The sequence below is a fragment of the Python bivittatus genome, unplaced genomic scaffold (assembly GCF_059951505.1).
Source record: "Python bivittatus isolate LINGU-HERP-01145 unplaced genomic scaffold, Pbiv_v1 ctg000590_np1212, whole genome shotgun sequence".
NCBI classification, from domain to species: Eukaryota; Metazoa; Chordata; class Lepidosauria; order Squamata; family Pythonidae; genus Python; species Python bivittatus.
This window is the reverse complement of record NW_028277086.1, coordinates 3,788,253-3,816,046: the sequence shown is the minus strand read 5'-3', so window position 1 is coordinate 3,816,046 and position 27,794 is coordinate 3,788,253. Positions and strand designations below refer to the sequence as shown.

The 27,794-nt window shown below is 44.5% G+C and overlaps 1 protein-coding gene across 7 annotated transcripts in view; it reads right to left on the bottom strand.

Annotated features, from left to right (window-relative positions):
- TSNARE1 (t-SNARE domain containing 1) overlaps positions 1 to 27,410 on the bottom strand; it is a 311,118-nt gene extending 283,708 nt beyond the window's left edge. For 2 of the 7 annotated variants that reach the window (XM_088148899.1, XM_088148893.1), the window contains exon 1: positions 27,285 to 27,410. The gene's annotated coding sequence lies outside the window, so the exon portion shown is untranslated. The remainder of the gene's footprint in view (positions 1 to 27,284) is intronic. The other 5 variants (XM_088148898.1, XM_088148894.1, XM_088148901.1 and 2 more) reach the window with 4 other exon arrangements.
- Positions 27,411 to 27,794: the final 384 nt, after the last annotated feature.

The window sequence follows — 27,794 nt, the reverse complement described above, 5'->3', positions numbered from 1 at the left end:
AGTTCCACAACAGTAAAGCAAGTTTTAAAAAAACAGGTAAAAGTCAAGAGGAATTAAACATTGCATTAAATATTTTTTCCTCCCTTGCAGCAGACAGTCTGCAAAGATCAATTAAAGTGGATTTTGCACCCAGCAGGCTAAGATAAGCAAATACTTCAATAGGAAAGAAAGAAAAAAGGGGAAAAAGTCCAGCGAGATGAACTGACCGCCAAAAGGATCTCTTTAGAGAGAAGAGAAAAGGGGTATCTCAAGGACTGAAAATCCAGCAAAAAATAACAGCTGAGCACACTTACACAAATGTTGTTTTAATGTGCCAAGGGGAGGGGGGAGCCCAACAGCATTGGAATAGGTGGATTTTGAGAAACAGAGGTGCTGTGCGTGTGCACAAGCTGGCACACGAAAGAACACCCTATTGCTGCGTTGTCAGCTGAACTTGTTATTGTAAGATCTGTAGAAGGCTTCAGACTGAAATCTCACCAAGAGAAAAGCGATTTTCCAGCTGCCAGAACACAAAGCCAAATTCTTGCCAAATCCAATCCAAGTCTGCATTGGGTGAAGATGTAGGAAATTTCTAAGGAAGTTTCCAGTGTGGGCTACAGACCCAAGCAGTTCACAGAGAGAACTTGCATTTCTATGGAACGATGGGGCTGAAGCAAGGGGAGGATGATTTTGCTAGAGAAAAAATGGGGTTCAACATTTTCGCTTCCATACGGATATCCCCAAGACATTGTAAATCCATGTAAAAGGGGCTCAATTGGATTAACCCAGTGATGGCGAATCTATGACACGTGTCAAAGGTGACATGCCATGACTTTAGGGTGACACGCCAGCATTCACCAACACCCAATAGCGATTCTCCCTGTTTGAGTTATCCAAGAAACTGAGTTTGTTTTACCTATATTTCATTTTTATAATTATTTGACGTTTCTTGATATAAATACATAGCACCACAAATGATTGGACTGTATTTTTTTAATAAATGAATATGTAAAGAATAGTTTCTCTTTTATTCAGGGGAGGGTGACATGCCAGCAGAGTCAAGTTCTGCATTTTTTGAGTTTTTGACACACCAAGCCCAAAAGTTTCACCATCACTGGATTAACCCAACCCAGGAACCCATTTCCTTCAATGGTCCACCAGACATCTTCTAGAAGACTATAAACAAGGAATTGAGATGGTGATGTTCTGCCACTAATAATTTGTGTTGGAGTACTAGTTCTAAGTTCTGCTTGTAAATATTTACTGTAAATATTGTACAGTAAAGGTCTGTATAGTTTTTTGCTACAACAGAGGGTGGGCTGTTTATTTTGTCGCATCACACACGGAACACCACAACACAGTGAATGCGCTACCCCGACGTAATTTCCCTTCCACTGACTTGCCACTGAGGGATACGCTGTCTCCTAAGTACAGTAGATACTGTGTAGGAAACATGCATTGGATCTAGCTGGATCAGACTGCTTCAGACCAATTTCATGGTTCCATGGGAACTGTTGGGCAGCTTTGTGCTAAAGCTGGTACTTCTGAGAGCTGCCAAAAAGCAGACTCAGAAAAAGATGGTTGGATCAGTTGCACTTCTCTGTAAATGTCTGAATGCAGAGGTGGGAAGGCTGAGAACTCCAGTCAAGAGGTTCATCTTCAGAGAGTGGTTCATCATGGCCTTTCCACCTGCAATGCTCTGGGGAATTATTTTTGTCTACATCAAATGTTACCCAGTTCTGCTCTAGAAGAAATGTCACATGCTTTCCTTCTTTTAAAAGAAGAGTTTTTAGCTCAGAAAGCTTGGAGCTATGTTTTTTCTAAAACTGAACGTGTTTCATTCCCGATCGAATGGGCTGTGAGAATAACCTTGAGGAATAGGAGGAAGAGCCACAGCCAAGACAACAGAGAAATCTGAGTGCAAAACAGGAATGTAATTTAAGAAGATGTCGGAGACTTGACCCTCCCTGGTTCTCTTTAGGATAAAGCCAGGGAGGGGAGAGGCACATTCAGACTTGCAAGATTCTGCTACTGTAACTCTATAATAAAAATAGTTTTCGTATTCGTAACTTTGGTTTCCAGGTCTGACCTACCTCAAAGGGCTGACACCCTAAGAGAAATCTACTGGCATCTGCAAATTCCATCCCATCCCCAAAAATGAATGAATGAAGCTGCTTGTGGTTTCTCCTATGCATGCTAATGAAAGGCAAGCAAACTGCTTCAGATGCCACACCCACATCAGATTAAACAGCCTCCCATTCAGTCCACATCACATTAGCTTAGATCTGAATCAAACTGGGGACATTCCTCCAATTTGGCTCATGAAAGACCTATCTTCCACCAGCAAGACACAATGCAGACATTACCACAGTATGGGGAAGGAAGCCCACTGGTCTTCCCAAGTTTGTTGCTCTTGACAAATTCCGAAGTAGTTTTGGGGTTGATGATGGGGATACAGGTGATCTAGCAAGATCAGTGACCAGTACAAGGGTAGGAATTCTGTTAATCAGTAAGGTACAATCTCTACCATTACTTCTGAAGTAAGATTTTAGCCAGAGTCCAGGAAACTTTGTAGTAAAAAATAAGTAATTTTCTCCTCCATTGCTCCTAAATTACTAATTGCTCTCCCTTGACAGCTTCGACTTTCCCTTTCAAGAAAGAGTGCAACATCTTTCCTTTAGGTCTGGCCTTTTCATCAGATTAATACTAAGTTTAGTTGTTTTTTCTGGATATTAAATTGCTTGTGTTTTATTTTTGACTGTTAGTTATCTTTCCTGGATAGAGATACAGGATAAAAAACTGAACTGTTCAAGAAATAAGTTGTGATGGTGATCATGATCATAGTGATCGTGATGGCGGTGATCATGATGAAGGTGACGATGTACCTTGCTGGACCACACCAAAGACTCATCTTGTCCAGCATTTACCCAAAGTCCCTTGGAAGCCAACAAAGCATGGTGACAACGATAGTCTTCAACTGCTTGACCTTTTCCAGGCAATGGGAAGAGACTAGAAAGATACCCCAAGCTACACTTGACTCCTGGAGACATGGACAAAGATACGTCCATGAAGTTTCTTGGTAATGTGATAAAAGTGGTTTCCTATTGCCTTCGTCTGAGATGTTTTCTTTTTCAATTTCCAAACCTAGCCTTCAGCTCTGAAATTCTCAAGTACTCTCCCATCCAGGTACCAACCAGAGCTCATCCTGCTTAGCTTTTTCAAGGTTATTTAGGGGCTCCCTATCTGCTGAACCACTGTTCTCCTATGCACCTTAAAACGGCAGAAATGACCCCAACTAGTTCCCCAAAGCACCTCTCTCCTCCTCCTCCTCCAATGCATTTAACTGCCTCCAAAGCCCTGTTAGTGGTGGCCATCCATCATTATAGTAATGATAACCTACTAGTATTTTATCAAAAGAAATTCTTTCTTTCTCCTGCTCTTATTCTCCTGCTGGCTGGGAGTCTGTGCTCTCCATCAGTTCAAGAAGATGGAATTGCGAGTGGGGTGGGGGGAGGAACAGATGGACTCAGAAGTTATATCTTAAATGTACATGAGATCTTATTCATGCCTTTACCCCTTAAAATCCCTTGGAACTGCTCCTAGTCCAGCAAAAGGGGGCAAATATTTGGCTTTACCCTTTCAGGGAGTTCAGGGGGCCATTCAGCCCTCAGGTAACATGTTATCGAAACTTTGCATTAACTGGCTACCGGGCATGGCTTTGAATTATAGATCAGATTCACTATTCACTTTCTCAAATTGCAAAAGAAAAACCCTTCAATCAGATTCAGCTGCTACCTCATTTCACCCACGGATTAATCTAAAAGGTATTTGCTTTCTCTTGCAAAGAAAATGTCTCTACTCTAGCAGTCCAAAGGCTTTTCATAAAGAGAGAAAGAGAGAGATGTAAAAGATGGAATATGAAAACTTTTAAAAAGCCGTTCCAAGCAAGAGCATCAGACGCCTTTAGGAACAGAAGTGAAGACGTCAAATGTTTGGAAGGCTCTGGCTAGACACTTCTTTGTTAATTGCCATTTTCTTTCACTGGCTCTCATTAAGCCTGCTAAAAGTAGGAGTAGCTGATGGCATAATATTTTACAGGTTCACATGACTCATTTGAACCCAAACTACGGGCAGGCTACAGAGCTGAATTAACCACCAGCCCTCTAAGCATTGCACTGAGTTCAAACGCCTTTTTTTTTTTAAGTTAATGCAATGACAAATCGTTGCCCCCCGCTTTTTTTAAAAAAATAAGAAGCTGTAATTTTGTACAGGGCCAGCAGGAGGCATCGATGCCTATCACTTTGAGACAATAAACAGCGTATGAAATTGTTTTGCAACTTTGCTCGATTAGAAAAAGAGAGCGTGAGAGACAGTGATGGGGACTGGAAGGGCAAAACTTGAAACCCAAAGGATAATGTTGCTTCCTGCAAGCTATAAAGGAGGGGAGACACAACCAGGCTAATCTCATCTCATGACTTCTGGTATAACATCCCAAACTGGAAGTGGATTTTTTTTAAAAAAAAAATAGGATGCCAGCAAGTATCTCCCCAGGAACCGAGTTTAACTTCAAGCAAAGCTAGTTATTAGATTATATTTTCCCCAAGGCCAGGAACTGACTTGGCTGGGGTACAAAGAGAGCAGAGATTTAGCAAGGCGTGGGCATATCTGGGGGCAGCTTTAAGACCGTATGGGATTTGCAAGAGAAAAAGCGTGCTCCGGGCAACAGCAATTCACTTTGTGCATCCACCAGAAGTGCAAGCCCTGGATGCATTTTTTCTTTTTACCCCAGAAAGCCACCTCATCAGTGCAGTTCTGAGAATGATGAGGAGGAACGAGGCCCCCAGTGCAGATGAATTATCCAAGATCATCAGAAACATGGTTAGCAAAAAGTTTACTGCCCCCATGTCTGTCCTTACAACAAATTGAGTCTAGAGCAGTGTTTCTCAACCTCGGCAACTTGAAGATGTGTGGACTTCAACTCCCAGAATTCCTGGCTGGCTGGGGAATTCTGGGAGTTGAAGTCCACACATCTTCAAGTTGCCACGGTTGAGAAACATTGCTCTAGAGGAAAGAATGAAGGACTGGTAAGCAGAAAAGCAGTGAAACCAGAGACATTTGGTAGGGAAGACTTGATGGACAACAGCTTTGGGATGAGTTTGTTTTTATATTATACATTGCAGTCTTGTTATAAGTTGTGTTTTATTCATGTAGCCCACCTAAAGTCTAAAGCAGGGCTTCTCAAGCTTGGCAACTTTAAGACGTGTGGACGTCAACTCCCAGAATTCCCCAGCCAGCTTTGCTGGCTGGGGAATTCTAGGAGTTGACGTCCACACGTCTTAAAGTTGCCAAGCTTGAGAAACACCGCTCTAGAGGAAAGAATGAAGGACTCTGGTAAGCTAATCAATAATGAACCCTTTGTTCAATGTATCATATACAATTAAATAATTTTCATTAAAAAAATATAGCCAAGACACAGAGCCAGGGTCCAACTTTTACAAACTGGGGCCAAAAGACTGCTTCGGTGGTGTTTTCCAAATGAAGACTCTATCTCTGACAGATCTGGGCAGAGGCATCTATTCCTAACCACGGCCACGCTCCCAAAATTGCAAAAGGCACATCAAGAGAGCCCCACGTGAGCTCTGCTCATTTGAACGTGCATCACAGCCTCACACACAAGATCGTAAGGGACAGAGCCTGCACTGTGACCTCACAATGTGCACTGTGTCACATGCTTCCTCTGCAGCTGTCTGTGGCTCTCACTGCACCTCCTAAGTGAACAATTTAGCTCGGCCAAATATTGCCTGAACCCACATCCCAGGCTGATTCACTGATGATTTCCCAACTGATATTACAGGAATCACCTGGAAGACACCTGATTAGATCATGCAAGGAGTTGGTGCATTCACGTGCACTACTCTCCTTTAAAGCTACTCCCATTCTCTAGAAGTTGAGGGAACCCATCTTTCTCAAAAGGAAGCACTAGGGTGGGTGGACAAGTCCCACCAAAACTCCCCGTACGTTTAATCAAAGATGAACTTGTTGCAGCTAGGTTTGATTAATGTAAGCTACAAAACCAACGTATTGTTTTATTAAAAATGGAACCAACTGTTTCTGATTCCTCTCTGCCAGTGTCTTTAATAAATGTTTTGAATTGGGAGTTAGGGTTGACTTTATCTTTTTCTCCACCCTGCCAGCGTACAGCTGTACTTGTTTATGGGGATCTTAGCCAAGAAAAAAGAGGTCTCTGGAACAGGGGTCTGTCCTTCTCCAGAAGCACAACCATCACTCCTGGATTCTTGGATCATCAAGCTGAGTTTAGAAACTGGTGAAAACTACAGGACAGAAACACATTATGCAGGGTGCCTGGTAGCCTATTCTACCTCACAGGGATGGAGGTGCAAGGTCTTATTTGCAGGTGTCCTAAGATGTGAAACAGTAATGCAACCTTGAGAACGGGGCATTGTTGAATCAGGAGCCTGTGGTTGGGTTCACGGATCTCATGATGTTATAATGTGGTTGGTTGAGTTCAAACCAACATAGTAGAGTCAACTCAGAAATGGAGGCCTGGAAACTATGGTTTGGGGAAGGGGCAAATATTTTGAGGCTGTGAGCACTTTTAGACCTGTGAGAACCTAACATGGACAATGGCTCCCACTGTGAGCTTGGTCAGTCCCCAAATGCCCCCATCCAAAGCCAACTGAGAAGGTGGGTGCTTTTCCAAACAGGACACTAGCATGGATCTGGGAAGGAATGAAAAAGGCCAGGAAAGCACCCAGACCATGGCTTCTGAGACTCATTCCAAATCCTTCATCAGCAGTAGCCAAAGGAAGCCTCTGGTTTTTGTTTCTTTGCTGAAGCAACATGCTTGTTTGTTGAAGTGACACATGACTGTGTGAGTGTTCACATTCTCCTCGGGGACTATCCAAGTGTGTGCATACACACTGCTTCTCTATTTGCACCCATCTCTATTTGCACACATCAGATCAGCATGGGTGTACCTGTGTTGCCTTGCGTGTATTCCAGCTTCCCTCTCATGTCACATCTCTATGTTTGTGTGCATGTGAGTATAGGTGAACAGGGGTGGGATGTATATGCTGTGCTTGGGGTCACCTGATCAGAAAGAAGGGACGGGGACCGAGCAGCTGCCAACATTCTGGGCCATTGCACAAGTGGCCCTAGAAATGGATTGGAGGAATTTTCCAGGAATGTTCAAACTTCCATCTTCTTCTACCAGTTTCACCCTCCAACCCAGATTCGGTCTTATTCTCCTGCTAACAGACAGACGGGTTCCTGAGCTCCTTGACATAATGCCTTCCCAACAGAATACAGTAACTAGGGTGACCAAATCAGGGGGTAAAACAGCTCTCCTAGGAGGACAGCAAGAAGCATTTGGAGCTCTAACTCGGAACAAGGATACACAAGATGAAACAGTAGCATAAAAAATTATCCAGGGTATGGAGCTGGCCAGCCACGCAAGGCTGATCTTCCTTTCTTATCACACTGGAGCTCAGGGTCATCCCTTCCACTAAAGGCAGATGACAAGCCAATGAAAGGACAGAACTCGTAACAACATCTGAATTGTAAATTTGAAGGCTGCTGCTACCAAATGTGGTGAGGCCCCCCAATTCAGAAGGCTATAAAAGAGGACTGGACAGATTCATGGAGGATTGAACTATCAATGGCTACTAGACTTGATGGTTGCTTTCTATCCCCTGAATCAGACAGCATCCTTCAAAATGAGCTGCCAGGAACAGCTGGATGAGATAGCTCTGGCCTCCTGACCATACTTTTGAACCTTCTGAGTGAACCAGCCTGCCCATCTCCTCAAAGAATATGTGAATGGGGTTAAGCATGGACCATATCTCAGCCAGAATCATTGTGGTGAGGTACTCTTTTTCTCTCATAGCTAAACTTTTTTTCATAGTATTGTAGATGCCCCAACCTTCTTTGAGACCTGGCATTTTGCTGTATTGGAAAATGCAGTCAAGTCTGATGTTAAAGCATAATTTACTGCAGGCTGTTGTTTCCAAACCTTTGATCATTTGCACAGTTGGGTTTATGGCGTGTGTGTAAGAGAAATGAATTATGGAGATCGCTCCTGACAGCTGTAGTTATCAATCTCCATTTGATCAATTAGATGTTCCATTTATGCTAATGTTAACAGTCATGATTAATCCCAATGTAGTTTTGTTCAACAGAAGATTAAAAACAAAACAGGAAAAAGAAACCCAATTTCAGTTAGATGCCTGTAAATCAGGAGCCGTTTTTGAGAGTTTCAATGGACGTGGTTGAAAGGAAGCAGAGCAAGGTTGTGCAACATTTAGTCAGACCTTCAACAGTTATGGACGACTGATCTATTTTCCTATTTGACATGGAAGTAATTTTGCACAACAGCTAAATTCAATTTGAGATTCAAGAGTTTGCACTTTTGCCAATTTCCAGGAACCGAAGGACACTGTAAGAAGACCTGAGTCATACCTGGATTTCTATAAAGTCCTGCTTCACACCTCTGTCCATCTTAATAATTTTCTAAGCATTTTACAAATGTGTGTCAACACTCAATTGGGCAGTTCAGGGATTGCTATAGACTACGTAGCTGGCCAGAATTTGGAACTCAATCCACAATTTTTGAGTTGTTATCATCTAGATGGCCTATTGTTCACCACTGCTGGTCAGCTTTCTTTTCTTCCTGCTCAGAAACTCCAGTTTTAAGATGAAGTCTCCTTAACAGCCATAATTTTGAGAACTTCATTCAAGCATTACACCAGGACATAGGTCAGTTTCCATAGTCAGTTCACAGCAAAATCTATGCCCCAACCTGGAGAATATTGGTGAAGACTCCAAGCCTTCATGAAAAGTAAGTTCTTCAGCATCTAGAACACTGAGACTGAGGCTTCTGGGTGAGGTATGGTGAACTGAAGACAGCTTTGCGAAAGTGGAGCCAATGACTGCGGCAAAGACCAAGTAACTGATGAGTAGACTGGTTCCTTGGAACCTCTCTGGATAAAGAGAGGACAGGAGATTACGCACATGTGCTCCGAAGAGCTGCTCCTCGTGAGGAGACTGTAGGACAATTTTCTGTGTGTTTGAGCGCTGGGAGACAAGGGGATCAGTCATCAAGTTCACAAATCTGGAGTCTTTTAAGGGACATTAAGTTTGCAAATGTCACTTTCTAATCACTTTTCAAAATTGCCTATTAACTATTCTAAAGCTATCAGAGACGTTCAGAATGACAGGTTTGAAAAGTTTCCATTGGGTGAATTTATCTTCAACTCTGAACAAAAGAAAAATTAATTACAAGCTTAAGAACTTAAAGAATTTGAAATAAACAGCAAAAAGCTAAATAAGGTTTTGATCCAAGAAAGTTGTATATAAAAAATAACTCGTGGGAAACAGACTTGTTTATTTATTTATTTATTTATTTATTTATATTTATATATCCACCCATCTCAATTTTGGCTATCCTGGTTATTGTAAGTCATAATAAAAGATAAGTGATGCCTTTAGAAACTGGACACTACAGGCAGAAAAAAAAATACATACCTGATGTCAGTTAATACTGGGATTTACAGAATAATCCAAATCATTATATAACATCAGAAATATTAAAGGAGATCTTTGAAGAACAGAGCTAGAAGTTAGTAACTACAATATCAACAGCGTCAGTAATGATGTCTGTTTCAAATGGATAGACTATGTCTAAAAGGTGTTAATAAAAGAATGACAGATGTGGAACAAATTTTATCGGACAAGACAAAGTACAGAATGTGGAACTACAAAGGACAGGCCAAGAAAATGATTTGAAAAGGGACACTTTACTGGATATACAAAAGAAAATGGCTGAAGTTTTAAAAATTAAAAGGGAAATACAAATGGTGAACCAAGAGAATAACCTGAAAAATATTTTCCTATTGGATCTACAAAAAAGGCTAGTAAAAGCTTGAAGAAATCTGTGTGATAAGATAAAGAAGAATCAAATCCTGCAATATTTGATTGAATTAAAGATTAAGACTGTTAGAAGTAAAAGGAAGGAATATAAAGTTGATTTATTTGATCAAGATTACAATGTGTGTGTGTGTGTGTGTGTGTGTTCTGGCAACCCTTTATGGAGTTTTTGCTGACACCAGGATTGAAAAGTTGGCACTTTATGGCTTTCCTTATAGATAAGGGATGGGATATGGGATGAAGAGATATCTATTTAACCTTATAGGAAGTGAAGAGTTATTAAATTTGTTTATACTTCTTGTGATGAAGGTTGGAAGTCACTCCTTTATATATTTCTTTTCTTTTTCTTTATTATATTCACTCTTTTCTTTCTTCCTCTTTTTTCCTGCACTCTTTATTCTTTCTTTCCATTCTCTTCTCTTTCTCTAAGTTTAGTTTGCATTCGTTTTTACTATTGTAATTAAAATTCTTAATAAGATTACATTTAAAAAAAAATAGAACAATATCAGACTCTTACATGACTGGATCATGAGAAAACCACAGAGCTTGCTGCCATGGTTGTCAACAATAGACTTCATTAAGCACCTTGAGCACACTGGCTGGGAAGAAACAGTGAAGTAGGTGTACTCAGGGGTGTTTTTGATTGACAACTTGAAATCCAAAAATGGGCTGTTAAAAGTCTGTTGAAAGTCAACAAGCTTTCAACACAACATTATCTAAAGATTTAATTAGTCCAAGTATGTAAGCCAGAGAGCAAAGCATCATATAGCAGCAACACCAGGTGTACTTTCCCTTTGTTCCTCACCCAAGGAGCTGCAAAGTTTCTTTGTTGATGACATGTGCCAGGGGCTTGCTGAGATGACCCTGGTGCACTCTATGATCTCCTTGCAGGAAGACCATTGGTAGTCAAAATTGTAACCTGGAGTTATTCGCTCTGCCTACAATGGCAAGTAAGAAATAAACAGAAGTGTAGCTAAAAGCTTTTGAGCTTAAGAGAGGGAAGGATCCTGCAAGGACCAAGATTGTTTAGTGACACACGTCCGGGACGATTATTGTTGCAGACAGGAAGCCCTTAGCAGACCAAAATGCACACCCCCTCACACACACACCAACACCAACACCCATAGCATTACATCAGGGAACAAGGTCAAGGAGATACATGATGAAGAAATGAAATGTCTTTCTACAATACCTGCAACACACGTATTACAGCATTACAGTACAGGTAGTCCTCAGTTTAAGAACGAGTTCCGTTCCCAAGGTCTGTCCTTAAGTCGAATTTGTACATAAGCCAGAACAGTATTATTGTATAATACTGTATATGTAGTTTTGTGTAATGAACTTGAATCATTGTGTATTTAATTCAAATTTTGGTACAATAGGCTCTGTTGTTAACTACAGTTCATCTGTACTCCAGGTGTACTTAACTTGGGGACTCCCTGCATCTCCAAGCTGAGCAGGATGGAAAGGCAACTGCTGAGAAATTCACCAGAATGTAAGTGGCACGTTGTAGATTTCACTCAGAGATGGGGGGAAAAAATCAAGAGCATTACTGTTAAAGGTTTCCCTTTGTTATTGCTAATACCTAACGGACAGGGAGAGAGAGAGAAGCAAAGTTTGGAGCCAACATGAGTCTTTCCTCCCCCTTTCCTTATTTTGTATTGACTGTACCAACATCTTCGACAGCCTTCTTCAACCTGATGCCCTCCAGATGTAGATCGTAACCACAAGGTCAAGACTCAGCCCAACCTACAGCCGTGGAATTCTCTGTGACCAGGTGAGGTCACCTAGATGCACCAACCTTTCCTGAGGCCTTCACAGCTTTTTGTTATTTCCTCTTGCTTTTTGTTGAGGTGGGTGGAGAGGATTGTTCACCATCCTCCATATTCTCCGCAGCGCTGAAGAAATAAAACCAGCACTTTGCGTAACCTGATTTTAATGGACGGGATTCCTCATGTTTAAAGCATAGCCACCATTCACCACATAATCACAAAGATCTTTATAAATTGGATTGGGGTGTTTCTAAATGTCGACATTTCTGACATGTATGGCCCACAGGCCTATTTCATTCAGGACAGCCTTTTTCTGAAGTGGTACAGGGCAAACAGATTTGCTTTTTTTTCATAATAAAGATGTATTTAACGAGTGATCCACACATAGGAACTCTTTCATTGCAGTGAATTTTCTATTGCTTTTCACATAACTGAACCTCAAAGCACCTCTGGGCTATTCTTGTTTTTATTAATCCAAAAAACCCTTTGGAAGATGAAGCCAAACTGAAGCACAGGGCTACCCATCCTTGCATTTAAAGGCACATAAACGGATTTACTGATTAAAAACGGGTGTTTAAGGGAATAAGGGAACCAAGCTATGTAATTTGGGAGGGTGGAAATGGTAATGATCATGCTAGTAACTGCTGCAAAGAAGATCAGAAGTTGCTTCTTTAGATACTTTTCTTTTTTGTCTTCCTCGTCTCCATTTCTCACTTTTTCTTTTTTCTATTGTTCTCTGAAGTTTCTGTCGTTTTTTAAACTCTGTGTAAAATTATTTTCCAATAAGAATTATATATACAAAAAATAAAGGCACATAAGCCAGCCTTCCCCAACATAATGCTCTTAAATGTGTTGAATTGAGTCTCCCATAATTTCCAATTAGTATCAATCAAAAAGAGTGGGGTACAAAGAAAACTGGGACATAACTGTCCACACCCTGAGAATGATGGAAACTGAACCTGCTGGATGACTGTTTCTACAGACTTTGTCATATTCATGCAAAGTAGCTTATGGAACTGTACCTCTAAACAGTGGAGACTGGGTCACTTTTTCTATGTAGGATCAAGGTTTCACAGGTGCTTTGTGATCAGTTGTGTGTTCAGATGGAAATCTCCCCTCCTTTTATCCCACCACACTTTGAATGTATCCTGCCCTATCAGGAATGATAGAAATATTGTGAAATAAAGAAAAACTATGGCACATTTTACATGAGACTTTTGAAAGTCTCCTTGTTGGAAGGAAAGAGACTTCCACCAGGTTCTGGTGCTTTGGGCTCAGCATGGGCTACTAACAGGCCCAACAAGGCTTGGTACCCAGTAGCTGCAAGACCATTTACTTCAAGCATCCCAAGGATGCTGAAGGTTCCTCTTCCATATGAGATCAGAGAGACGACAAAACCATCTTCTTTTTCATCAGTGGCACCTACCCTGTGGAACAGGGTCATACCAAAGAACCAGACAGCCCCAATGCTCCTGATCTTCAGAAGAGCCTCAAAACCTAATTTAATCAGGAAGGTCTATCTGGCATCAGTGCACCTATTCTTGCACTCATTTCTGGGTATAAGGATTTATGAAGAATTTGGACAGGTTAGATTATGTTATTCTGTTTTTTGAGTACACTGTCATAAGTCCATATAGAGTGTGGCAATACATAAACAAACATATAAATAAGATTTCTAGCAATGTTAGTAGTGAAGGTGCTGACTGGGGTGCAACAAATTCAAGTCCACCCTCAGCATGGAAGTTCATTGGATGACTTTAGACCAGTCGTTCTCTCTTGGACTGACCTATCTCACAGGATTGTTGGGAGTATTAGAGAAGGAAGTGCCAATAAGCCTCCTTAAGCTTCTGAAATAAAAGTGGGATATCAACCTAACCCATAAATAGACATGGTAGTGCCCTGCTTGGAAATTTGCCCACCTGTCAAGAAAACAAACAAAAATTAGCATCCTGGAGACCAAGTAACTTGGCAAAGAGCCATCTCACATCTTGACTAGGTGCTCAACCTCCCAAATGTGCAAGGACACAGCAGGTATCCTTGGTCAATCTTGGAAACTAAGCAGAATGGGGCCATGTTAGGACTTGGAAGGGAACTCTCTGGAAATCTCAGGAGTATAGGGATATTTGTAGGAAACCTGGGAAATGAGGAAAACGTTCAGAAAGAAGTCAAGGGCAAACTGCTTGCACGCTGTAGGCAAGCCAAGAGAATTGGATGGATGTGTCCATGAAGTCCCCAGGAGTTGAACTTCACTCAAGGATGTCTTTACTTTTCACCCCAGATTTAAATGATGAAGCCCACCAGGAGACAAGAGACACAAAGCAAAGGTAGAGTTGGATACAAATATGCCAGACTGTGGACAGCCAAGATTTATTCCAATTAATTTTTCAGCCAAACTTAAATAGAGATTGTGGAGTATATTGTCCAAAAGCAATATATGGAACTATAACTTCTAGCTTCCCCAGTGAGAGCTGAAGTCTAATAGATTGGGAAATTTCCAGGTTAGGAGAAGTTACTCTATCTTTTTAAAATCAATTTACAAGTTAATTTAGCTGCTACCAGAGTCAATGAGAAATTGGCCTTGCTTCCGCAAGAAATCCTGCATTTCCAGAGCTGGCTCATGTGGTCACTGGATTTAACAGTTTATTTATTTATTTATTCAATTTATATGGCCACCCATCTCACATGCATAGCTCAGGTAATGCAGCTTTTCCAGAGGTCCTGAGGAACAGAGGCTCAAAACTGTTCATATAATTCAGGCTCCAAATTTCTATCAGAAGGTCTCCAAAGTTCTTCACATTCAACAAATAGGGGGAAGTGTTGTTGCTTTTGCTGTGGCGTGCAAAGCACATCAAAAAACGGGCAGAGGTTCGGTGCAACAACATGACCACCATCTTGACATTTTTTACCGTTTCGTACAGAACCTCCTATCTGCACCCAACAGTTCTTCACACTTCCTAGATGCAACTGTCCACTGCTGTCCACTAAAATAATTTCCCACCCTCTCTTTCTTCTCTTCATGTTTATTGGGACATATCCCAGGAAGAGATTGTCAACAACGAATCTACTGGTTCAAGGATGGAGGAAATAGAGAATGTTCTGCTTGTTTTTGTGGTTTGGTTTCACACGCGCCTCACTGACATTGGGTTTCTGTCCAGATGCACATTTTGCAAAAAGGGGAAATCATCTCTCAACCCCCAAAGCTCCCAGCAGCATTAGAAGGAGGCTAAGAGTGCATGTGGAGAGAGCAACTATTCTGAAATGTGAAACAGGGCAAAGAAAGGACAGTTTACTAATTGCAGATTTGCCAGCTGCAATGCAGTAAGATGCAGACTTTTCCATATCACCATTTTTTTAAAAGGTGCAAAGGCCTCTGTTTGCACGAGCCTTGGCAAATACTGAAAATATACAGTTCAGCCCATTGACCAAGACCGAAGTTTTTTTAGGTTAGCGAGGCTGTTAAAAAAGAAAAGAGGGCAGTGATTTTGACATGCAGCCAGCCAGATGAGCCAACCAGGCAAGTGCCCTGTTCAAAACTTCTTGCTAAGGACTTTGACTTCCAACCTCCCCCCCACCTTCCCAACTTGGCAAGGAGATGGAGGGTTAATCTTAGGGAAATACTACAGAAAGCTACAATGTGCATTTCAGCAGAAGTACGGTACATTGGGGGCGGGGGGAAGGAAAAACCCTTTACAAATCCAATTGATCAAAGATTACAGGTCCTGTTTCAAGGCAGGCAAATGTAATAAAAGGGTGAGCTGAAGGGAGAAGGAACAGAAACAGCCTGGCACAGCATTTTATTAAATACAGTCGTCAGTGGTGTCAGCAAAGTTCCAATTGCATTTACATTTCCTATTGCTAAAAGAACAGCGGGTGGAATCTTTGCTCTGTGACTTAGGAGTTAAAACTAGCTTTAAGCATGCAACCACCCCAATGGCTCTCCAAAGTCATTGTTGGAGATGTCCTTCGTTAGACCTAACCTGGTGATTAAAGAATCCAGTTCTACCCCTTAATGCTGTTACTTTCTTTCTCGACAGTGGATGGATACACACACACACACGTAGAGAAATGGAGTCATCAAACTTCGTATGAAATGTTTGTTTGGAAGGTGGCCATCTGGAACAGAAGCCTCCCCAGAAGAGAATGACCAACAGAATAAAGGAAGGGCTACACGACGACAAGAACGTGGGTGTACCAAAAAGGAAATTAATTGCCCTCCAGAAGTCTGGAACCTCAGCTCCATCTGGTCCATCCAGCATAACCATCTGCAAGGCATTATGGGGGCTACAGTCCAAAGTCTCTGCAGGGTATGATGTTGGTCCACTGAACAGTGAGGGCTCTGGCACTAAAAAATGCCCCACGGGAGCTTGATCTGCTATACCCCACTAAAGGTGGCATGACAACTTATGGAATAAAGAAAGAAAAATCGAAGGATTACTGTTATGAACTGCAAGTGTGGAGTAGTGGTTAAGGGAGGGGTTGGACAAAGATTGAAGACCCAGTTCAGGTCCACCATCAACCATAGCAGCTCGGGGGTAGGGGGAGACTTGGGCCAGTCACTCTCTGCAGAGAGCAAGGAAGATGACCTTGATGGAAATATGCAAGAACCATTACCTAGGCAAAGGGGGCTGAAAGATTTTGTAAGCCCTGGGAGAAAAGAAAAAACTTAGAAGCGACTCAGGCAGAGACCTCCCTGATTCATGGGGGCATAAGAAGGGGAGAAGGTCCAGCACAGTCAGGCTTGCAAGATTCTGTTATTCTAACCAATCTCAATCAAAGTAGTTTTAGCCTTTCTGTGCAGTCGATTTCTTGGTGTCGTCTACCTGGTGGGTCACGGACACTCAGTCCAGCCTTTTCCTTGAAGGGGAAGATTAGAGCAGGGGAGTGCTATTTATTTCACCTTCAACTTCCGAAGGAAAGTTATAAATCAATCCATCAATCAAACAAACATTATGGTCCCACCCTTTCTACTGACTTCAACATGACCCAAACAGGATCCTGAAGAAAAAGGCAGTTGTATCAAGATTTAGAAAGTCGCAGGCCACCCTGGTCCAGAATCACTTGGATCAGTTATTGAAAACGGATGGCCTGTTTCCTATCTTTTGGAGTCAGGAAGCATATTCAGAGTATAAAGTAAAACAGGGTTACCCTAAATCCACCCTCCCTCATGGGGTGACTTTGGACCAGTCGTTCTCTCTCCACCCGACTATCTCACAGGGTTGCTGGGAAGAAAGAGAGGAAAAGAGAGAGCCATGTAGGCTGTATTTCCTCATGGAAGAAAAGCAGGATATAAATCTGATCAATTAAGAAGCCCATCCATATCTGAGTACCAGTACTAAGAGACGAGGAAAAGGCATCTATAAGAGAAATACAGTGGGAGCTTTTCTGCAAATACTCTGCAAATTCACCGAGATTGTGTCTCCCAAAATTTTGCTTTCAGATGCTAACCTCCACCTATCTAAATTAATCTGGATCAAAGGGGAGCAAGTTCAAAAGTGGTTATTGGGAGAATCAGTGACGCAGCTCATTCCTGAGCCCCTGCACAGAGAGGCCCTGGGGCACTCGCGCTATGAAGCACCCTACGGTCAATGCAATTGCTCATCTGGGATCTACGCAAGACAAACTTGCACAGAGCACTAAGCCCTGGATTGAATAACCCACAATTCGCCGAATCCCAAAGTTGGAATCAGACATTTTGGTTATGGAGTCCAGCCCTCTGCTTGCTGCAGAAATCCAAATAAAAGCACCCCTAGATGATGAAAACCATGAAGCCAAAATCAAATGAATGAAGTTGTGTCTTGGGTATGATGTCTGGATTTAGCAGACGCCAGTTCATTCCCAACTGACATGAGCGAAGAAAGAAAAAGAGAAGAGGCTGGGACTACTAGAAGGAACCTCCATTGGTTCTTCTGAATCAGAAGCACCTCTTCAAAAATCACCAGTGATGGTAATGTTGGGGCCAAAACGAACAGAATGAAATTAAACAGAGACCAATGCAAAGGAAACAAAATCTAAATTTTAGGTTTAGGATGAGTGATGCTTGGCATGGTAGAATACTTGTGAAACCAATCTTGGAATAGTACCTGAGTATGACCCAGTAGCACCTTGTGGCTGCAAAAAAGGCAAATCCCCCAGTCTTCAAAAGCATAGGAAGGGTTGTTCTAGTTGTTATTTTCAACATATCTCAAATAAGGCACCCGTTTCCAGACACTATATGATAAGATAGTGTTTCTCAACCTTGTCAACTTTAAGGGAATTCTGGGAATTGAAGTCCACCCATCTTAAAGCATGCTGGCTGGGGAATTCTGGGAGTTGAAGACCACCCAACTTAAAGCATGCTGGCTGGGGAATTCTGGGAGTTGAAGTCCGCCCATCTTAAAGCATGCTGGCTGGGGAATTCTGGGAGTTGAAGTCCACCCATCTTAAAGCATGCTGGCTGGAGAATTCTGGGAGTTGAAGTCCACCCATCTTAAAGCATGCTGGCTGGGGAATTCTGGGAGTTGAAGTCCGCCCATCTTAAAACATGCTGGCTGGGGAATTCTGGGAGTTGAAGGCCACCCATCTTAAAGCATGCTGGCTGGGGAATTCTGGGAGTTGAAGACCACCCATCTCAAAGTTGCTCAGGTTGAGAAATACTGCTTTAAGAGAGAGACGTTACAGACAAACTAAACAGGGCCTGTTTTGCTGTAAAACAAAAGTCAAAGCTAAGAGGGATATGAAAACACCCTTCAAACCAGAAGAAGGCCAAGATCCGTCCTCTATCATTCCAGAATCCCAAACATGGTATAATGGATTTAAGTTTTAGGATAGCCATGTCTAACTAAATGTTAGGAAAAAAATCCTAACAGTTCAGAGCAGTTTGCCAGTGGAAAACTACTCAGTGACTCAGCGAAGTAGCAGATTTCTCTTTGGCAGAATGAGGTGTCCAAGCAGAGGCTAAACAGCCATCTGTCATGGATGCTTTCATCTGAATTCCTGCTCTGAACAAAGGCTGGCCTTGATACCTCCAGGAGCCTCCCAATTCTAGGATTCTACTCACTGAATTCAAGTAATCCATGCTCCAAAATGCAGATTATATGGCAGGAGGTCAGGCACAGGCAAGGAATACCCCCACACACACCCCCCAAACACCCCAAAATTAGTTCCCAGCAGGCTTCTGATGTGAAACTTTATGTTCTACCCTGATCCCCTCTGTCAACCGCAACTTCAGGGAAGGAGGAAGCTAAAATGGAGGCCATTTGAGGTCTGGTTATCCGGAATTTGAGTTCTGCTCAGTTTCCCTGGACGCAGAGAAGCTGTGTTGGGTCACAAGAGTCCTGGAAGCAAGAACTGAAGAAGAAAACAAGGATGGACTTCTAACATGTAAAAAAGCAGGATTGTGGGCTGCAACTAAGTCACCTCAGTTGATTTTAAATGGCTCGATATGGGACTGGCATCCCAAAGGTGCAGAAAGTTTTGGAGGTGGCCTTCCATACCTGTTGGGCACCCACAGCTCGGGGAAATGTCAATTTCATTAAAGAAGCCTGTGAGAAATAGGACAAGGTCTGTGATTTTAAAAAAAGTTTAATCTTGGATGCTCCTTTTTGCTCAAGATTGCAGCAGACAAAACGCGTGGTCGAGCAGACCCCCACTCTGGAGTTCAGGGAAAGGTCCCTCCACCCAGCACAGTCCCCCATCTTGGTTTTCAGAATTTGCTTTTAATCCACAACCCTTCCCCACTTCTGCACCCACAAGACAATCCAGAGGAGGGCAACCTTAGGACAAGACCTATTTTTAAGTGTCTGAAGTTAACAGGGCAGGGCAATGCCCCGCATTCAAGCTTCGGAGAAGAGGGGCACGCAAACTTTGCATCAGCAAAGAGCTTCCTACGCAAGAACAGGGAAGTTTGCTTCAGAAGCCCCCCATAGGATCTGTCACTTTCACCTCTATTTCTACAGCATCTGAAATCTAATTCACCCAAACGCTTGCAGAAAGAGTTTTCCTTTGCTTCCTTTTGATTGTAAACGTTTCATTAGGCCTTGTACAACAGACCCAATTTTGTTCTTCCTAGGACCTTTAATAGAAATGTTGGTCTCAGCACCTAGTTAACATTCTCTCGGCTCACAATACCGCTCAATACTTAAACAATAAGGATTGATCCAGAAAAGAATTAAACCACCGCTTACCTTTCTCCCGCTTACCTTTCTTCTCTAGCTAAAATAAAGCAGTCCATCCATAGGCATAAAGCAAGGAGCTGAAGGTATAATTGATTGAGCAATACAAAAAGAGCATCTGAAATCCCCAATTCAGCTTGAGAAAAGACCCCCCCCCAATTCATATTCACCTCCCCGAGAAAAGAAAAGCCAGCTTCCTGTGGAGTTTAGCTCTACTTTGTCGTTTAAAATACAGGTAGTCCTCGCTAACAACTCCCCTGTTTAGCAACCGTGCAAAGTTACGATGGCGCTAAAAAAGTAACTTTACGACCAGTCCTCATACTTATGACTGTTGCAACATCCCTGCAATCATGTGATTGGGATCCAGGTGCTTGGCAATTGGTGGGCATTCACAACCATTGCAGCGTCCCGTGGTCATGTGATCACCATTTGTATGCTTCACAGCCAGCTTCCAACAAGCAAAGTCAATGGAGAAGCTGGCAGTAAAATCGCAAGTTGCGGTCACATGATGTTTCACTTAACGGCCATGGGTGATTCGCTTAACCACCATGGTGGAAGTGAGGGTGCAAGTCCATCACAGTCACACGATGGCTCACTTAACAACCATGTCACTTAGCAACAGAGTTGCCGGTCCCAACGGTGGTTGTTAAGGGAGGACTACCTGGGTGGAAATAAAAAGGCTTGGAAGAGCTTATGACCTCTGTCCTTACTGGCTGGGTTTATATGATGTAGGGTTAACTAAACAGTGCTTGATTTGAGGAAGCCCATTTTTCTGGATTTTCACATCAAGTTAGGCCCCAGTGGCTGAGTTTGGATACAGGTCATCCTTGTTTAGTGATCACAATTGGGCCCGGTAACTCATTTGTTAAGCGAAGTGGTCACTAAGTGAAACCACAACTGTGCTTACGATCTGACTTCAGCTTTCCTTTGCTTTCCAGACCTGTGAAGGTCGTAAATGCAAGGACTGGTCGCAAAGTCACTTCTTCATCACCGTCATAACTGCCAACGGTTCCTAAACAAGGCAGTCGCTAAACGAGGACTACCTGTGGCCTGCAGTGCAGTCTGTTGTGCAAACACACTCTCTCTCAGTGTGCTTCTACTATTTCTTTATGAGTGACTCGCTTACCTTATTAACAAGAATATCCGCATTCCTGCAAGAAAGATGCACGAAGCCATCAATGCTGCAAGGACATTGCAATAAAAACCCTTGGCCTTCCAGTCAAATCCATACAATCAATTAAAAGCACAAAAAAAGGAGGGCATGTGCCCATCAGACTGAAATCTAATTCCTCAACCTCCCCTCCAACTCTAACATAAAATGGAAATATATAGGCTTGTAACCAACGACACCCCCACCCACCCTCCTAAGCCTTGCTATGCTGCCTCATCACGGCAGTGTGTGCGTGTATGGAGGGATGAGTGAAGAACCCCAGGAGTGTAAGCCAAGGGCATATATTCCCAACGGGGCCACCCAAGGCATGAAGGTCATCCCAGTTGCTCAGATAAAGCAAGCAGGCACCCACACTGGGCAGCAGCAATATAGGTAGAGTCTGGAGCAGATGACCCCTTTGGTCACAACAGCAAAGGCACCATTTCATACTGCACCATTTCTGTATTGTGCCAAGGAAACCACACGGATAAAATCTATCTATATGAATACTGAGAGTCAACACCAACTTGATGGCACGTAGTCAATCGATCGATCACCAGTGACATCCTCCACCTTCTCAAGCAATCACATTCTGCAGAGCCCCAAGATCTGTAGAAGAAGCCAGACACAGCTGGTCCTCTGCCTGAGGCCCCAGCAGCTAAGCCCCCCACCCTCCAAAATCCTAGAAGGTTCATGATTCTGAACCAGAAGGATGGAAAATCCAGGAAGGATTATGGCAAAGGAGGTTCCCTAATTAACAGCCAGGCCATTCAGATATCAATTCTTGCTTCAGAGTAGTCCTTCTAGCTAGGCAACCTTTGACTGAAAAGGTATAAAAGTTAGCAGACACTTACATCTGGTTCTCAGTTGAATCTTAATAGCCCAGTTCCTGACCTTTGACTCCTTTGGGCCTGAACTCTTCATTCACCCCAATAATTTTTGATACTTTTCTTTTTCAGAATTAAATGGAGATTGGGACGATCTTATAAACCACTGAGCCTTCGGCAAAGATCTCCAATTTATCCTTGAAAATGTTCCTTGACTGTAAAGCCCTACCTTCCTTTCAGATAAACATTCCTTGAACTTAGCTGGTCCTGGATAATCTTGAAATAGTACACAAGCTTGAAGCTAGTTAGCTGGCTTTTTTATACATTTCACTGGATCTCCTTCAAATCAGGAGACTGTATTTTTTGTTTGGCTGCCTACAGACTTAACAAGCCTTCCAGTCTGGAATGCATCACAGTGCCTCGGTTGCCCAGCAGACCGGGTTGAATGCTGATTGACTAGTTTGTAATGCAGTGAAGGCGTTCCTACAATACTCCAAGCTTGGTGACTTTATCCTCCATTTCTTAGTGCTAATAACCCGCCCCCACAACAATAAGTACAAACCTATCCAATGTGGTTAGCCTAGAGGTGTCTGCCCTATATCTTTCCTTTTCACTGATTACACTTGTCTGAATTCTTCCACAACTTTCAAGACTCTGAGCAGTTATGACCTACAATAAAACCTACATTCACAAAATAAATCCAACCACAAAAACAGCATGGGCCTAGGTCACCACCATCCCTCAAAAGCCCATCGAAATGCAGTTGCTTTGACAGCCTTGCCAAAGGTCAACCACAAGGGTATTTTGGGGACAAGATGTTTGGAACCAGTGGAGAACCTCAGAGAAGGACTGTCTCTGGGTCCAAGTCCCCCTTCACTTCTCGAGGAGCTATGCCCTAAGGAACCCCTTCTTGATAGATGTAAAGAATCATTTTGAAGGAAACCGTCCTTCAGATGATGCAGGGCAGGGCTATGTGGACTTTGATGACCACCATCACTATGAATTGGGCTTAGACCCTGTTAAGTAAATACAGCAACAACCAGAGCATTAGTGTTGAAGTGGGGCGTGCTAGCTAGCTGTTTTCCACACCAGCTGTAGTTCCTGTGTGGTCTTCAAAGGCAGCCCTACTTACACTGCATTGCAATAGTGATGATGTGGGCTCTACTATCACTAGAGCCTCTTAATCCATGAAAGGTCCTGATTGTACTGAAGCTAGTCAAAGGGTCTCCAGGCCAGGGCCTCCATCTGCTGCTGCAGAAGGAGTAGCAAGTCCAGGAAACTCTTCAAGTCATAGACCTGCTCTCTGGGGGAGCATGGCTCCTCCCAGATCTATCCCTGTAACACAGTTAGAGCCAAGATGTCTCCAAATAGATGAATAATTCAACGAATCATGTTCAGTGAAGCATAGGTTATGAGACAGGCCAACAGAGCCATCGAGAAGGATGCTATGTCAGAGATGTGAATGCCAGGGCCGGTGAGTCAAAATCATCACCTCAAATTGGAAACAGAAGCCAGTTCATCGCCAGTGTGGAAAGGAGCTCTGTCACTGCATTCTGCATAAGCACCACTGTCTTCAAGGGATGCTCCCTCCACAATGCTCGGTAGTAGTCCATCTTAAAGGTAACCAAATTGTCAGGAAAATAACCCCACTCTTCAAGATGAGGCTCGCAAGAGTCATCTAGGAGAGCTAGCAAGAGTTAGCTCTAAATGTAAGCATAGTCTCACAACAAGATGGAAAGATTTGTTACAGCATTGCTACAGATACCGATAGGCATAAACTATCATGCAGTAGGAAGCATTCAGAAGGATTATCTGGCCTAACAAAGAACACAAGACTGTTTCAGTCCAACAACGGCCTCCAAGACTTGAACTGTAATTACTACAGTCCCTTCTGCACCTCTGAGTAAAGCAGTCTGCATTTTTTTTTTTTAACTTTCAGCTTGTCAAGGAAAGTCTTTCAGGCTCCTAATGTGAGCCTTAAAGGGATGTGGGCCTCCAACTCCACCCACAGTTGCTTGTGGTCCAAGGTCATCCACAACGCGTTTGAGGAACATGTCTGAGAATCTCTGAGGTACAACACCCGGCAAACTCCTCTTCCATCTGGACATGGAGACGAAGTGTACAGAAAATCAACACCCTCCCACCCCCCGCCCCATGAACACTGCTCACCACCTTCCAGAAATACAAAGTGCTGGAATTCCAACCGGTTGTGAAAATGTCCTCTACTTCATCTCCGCAAAACTATCTAAGGATGCCTTCAGAATTCTGCCACTCCCTGGTGGGACCGTAACTGTCTGCAGACCACACTTAGGCACACAGCGTTTTAAAAGCTCCCTCCAAATTCAAAAAACTGGCTCCCACCCTCTGGAAAGTCTCATCCTCTGAGGGGAGATCGGCCCCCACTCCGTTGGCTTTCTGGAAGGGCGGCAATACCTGGCCCGGCCAACTTGCATGGGGACCACCGGGGGTTCCCAGCACTGGGGATGGCTGATAGCCTGGGGATGCTCTCTCCGCCTTCTTAGTTGGCACTTTTTAGTTTTAATTTTAATCTTCTGTCCTTTTTGACCTGTATATTTTTTCTAAGATTTTCATAGTATTTTACTTGCAACGCCGCCTAGGGTCCCTTGTACAGTGAGATGGGTGGCATCCATAAATTTGAAAAATAAATACATAACTAAATAACTAAATAGGGGGACACGGTGGCGCAGCGGCTTAATGATGCTGAAAGTTGCCGGCCAGAAATGGTCGATGCTTCAGCGGTTCGAGTCCAGCCTTCGCGTTAACAGGGTGAGCTCCTGTTTCCTCCCCAGTTCCTGTCAACCCAACAGTTCGAAAACTTACGTGAGTAGATAAATGGGGACTCTCACTCCGGTGGGAGGAAAAATGCTGGCGGCGCCTTGCAAAAAAGGAATCGGGAGCAGTTGCTGGTAAGCGCGAAAAACCGCACGCGCCCAAAAAGGGCGCAAAGCAACAGAAACCCCGCCTCCTGCGCCCGCCAGCTGGGCTCTGCCCTAGGAAGGAGGCTCTGGCAAACCACTTCCGAAAAACAGTTGCCTTGAAAACTGCAAGGACTCGTCCAAGCAGTCACTGCAGGGTCAGCAATGACTGACCGCAGACAAAAACAAAAACAAAAAAACCAAAATAAATAAATAAATAGTATGAAATCCCCCCCCTCTTTTTGTTTCCCGCATCTTGACTTAGACAGACACTGCCTACTTCAGGTTCAGGCTTCCCCAGCCAGAGGTCCTATCGTTCCCAAACAATAATGCCTACTCCTTGCTCAAGCCAACCCCTAAAAGCTGCTTACAAAGCAAATCACAGCTCTTGCATTGCACACTTCATTCTACAATCCTGGCCACAACTGTGCTGAAGCTTTTCCTTCCCTCTCTCTTCCAGTGATGTTGACATTCATCGCCTGTCTTGTTCTACAGCTCTCCCTGAAATGCAAAGCTGGCCCCCTTCCAGGATGCTCACTGATTTTAGCCCGTGCACAAACTCAGAGGCCTTTCCAAGAGCAGCAGACACCCATGGAGCACAACCTCTTGCATCTGGGGAAAAGGAAACTCTGTGGCTCAGTTAGTGTAAAAATAGGAACATGTGAGATCACCCAGATGAGCAGGGTGAAGTTACTGCATGTGATTTACTCCCACAGGGCATTTCCGCCGACGGTGTGCCAAGCCAGCTCCAGGGACAGTCCCCATATGGTAATAATAATAATAATAATAATAATAATAATAATAATAATACCACCACCACGTTATGTGACCAAACAGTTCTGTCTATACCTTTCAGCCTGCACTGGCTGCTAAGTTTTTCCTGCAGTTTCTGTCTCCACAGAAAGGCAAACGTTTAATTCTGCAACGTCAGGCTGAGAATAACAATGGGGAGGCTTTGCCCATCGGTATGCCAGTTCCATTTCCTAGTGGTCTCCCATCCCCGCACTAGAGCTGACCCTTCTTGGCTTTTCAAGGTCAAGTGTGTTAGGTAGGGGCTAACGTCGCCAGACCTCTTCCGAGGGGCGAGTCTTCAACTCCCAGACCTCTCATGGTGCACGGCCTTTGCGGAACGCTGCTTTAGACGTGCACCGGTTCCTTGGGGATGATGAACTAACCACTCTGCTCTTGCATCTATTCCTTGAACTGCTGAAGCCCACCCCAGACTTTTCCCTGCCAGAAGGAAACACAGCCAGACCAACTTCGTGCAGGCTCGAAGACACAACCCCCAGGAGCACCCACAAGCTTCCCCGAAATCGGCGGCTCTTGCTGCTGCATAAAAAACGCTCTTGGCAAGTTCTCGGACCCTGTACAGGCTTCCTTGGTGATAAAACGGAAGGGCTCTGCTTTCTCCTGGGACTCTTTTTGCAACTTCAGGGTCTTGCCAAAGTTGTGGGGTCTTCTGGTGGTCCCCCATCCAAGGGTTAATCACCTGGGACCCGCTTAGCTTTGCAAGGGTGGCCCAGCGCTGCCACCTGCCCAAGAAGCTGGAAGGGGGCCTGCCATTCACACGAAACAGGTCCCAGTACGGCGGGTGGCCTTTCACGGATCGCTTAGCCCGTGCCTGGCCCGGCCTCCTCCTCATCGCTCAGACAACCAGGGACGCAGGCGGTCGCTCAATTCGCAGCCTGCCATCTCACTCCTGAGCCTGTTTCTGCCAGAACTACATCTGTTGGATTACCAGTTCTGTGTATTAACAGGACAAGGGCAAAGGGCACCCAACGAAGACCGGGCACAAGATTGGCCCGGTCGAGGAAGAATGAAAGAGGCTCCGCGGAGGACCCAAAACGGTTGGCCAGAGGCTGCGAGGAAGTTCCGTTATATTCAGCGCTGCCTTCCTGGGGGGGGGGGGCATTCTGCACATGGCCAGAGGCCCTCTCTTCAGGACACCAGACGTTCGGAGAAACGACCGACTCTTTTGAGAAGAAAACTGTGCAAGAGGGCCCAAATGCTGCAAGTGAGCCCGAATCGGTAAAAGCGGCTTCCCCGAGCGATCCTCTACGGATGGAAGACACGCGCTACGGAGCTCCAGCATCCCCGAGCATCCGTTGCGACACTGCTCTGGCCACCAGTGCCCCCCAAAAAGCGCGCCTGCCCCGCAAAGGTGGGAAAGGAAGCCCCGTGCCCACCTGGGGCCCCTCCGACGCGTTGGCCTCCAACTCCCATCCTCCTCGCCCGCGGAGCGCAAGCTGCAATCCAGCACCTTGGAGGGCGCCCGGTTGGGAAAGGCTGGGCGAGGCTTCCGGCAGAGCGGAAGCACCCACTTTCCCCCAGGCCGCTGCACCGCCCCGAAGCCCTCCCTTCCCTCCGCCCTGGCATGCAAACGCTTTCCAGCCTCCCCCACCTCGCCGTCCTCCTTCCACCCTCTTTTACTACTTTTCCCTTCGGGGCGAGAGAATCGCTGCGCAACGACTGCAGCCGAACGATCGCCCCGCGCAAGGGGCGCCCCTGCGCGCGCAGCTCCTCACCTGCAACCCACTTCGGCACTGCCCGGGCTGAAGCGAGAGCCGAGCGCCGCGCTGCGCCTGCGCGGGCGGAGCGGCACCCGCCCGCGAACGCTCCGGGGCCCGCCGCCCCGCCCTTCTCCGCTGCGCGCTCTCTCATTGGCTGTAGTTCGCGGCCTCCGTGGAAGCTGCGAGGAAGGCGGCCGGCGGACTCTCAAGCCCGGCATGCCTCTGGTGGAAGGGCGGGAGCCCGAGCGGAGGGGGCCTGAGGGAGCTCGCGGCCCCGCCCAGCCCCGTTCTGATTCGCTCCCTTCGGATTGGCCGAGGCGGGAGACCCATTCATAAATTTACGAAGGACAGACGCTTCCCTTTCTCAATGGGGTGGTTTAGGAGCCGGGTTCGATCTTAAAGGGAGCGGAAGCGCCGCGTTCAAAACCAGAGGTTGTTTTATCTTAAAATAAATAAATAAATAAATAAATAAATAACTCCTTAGCCTTTATTTCCTCCTTCAGATTCATCTCCCATCCCCACCCC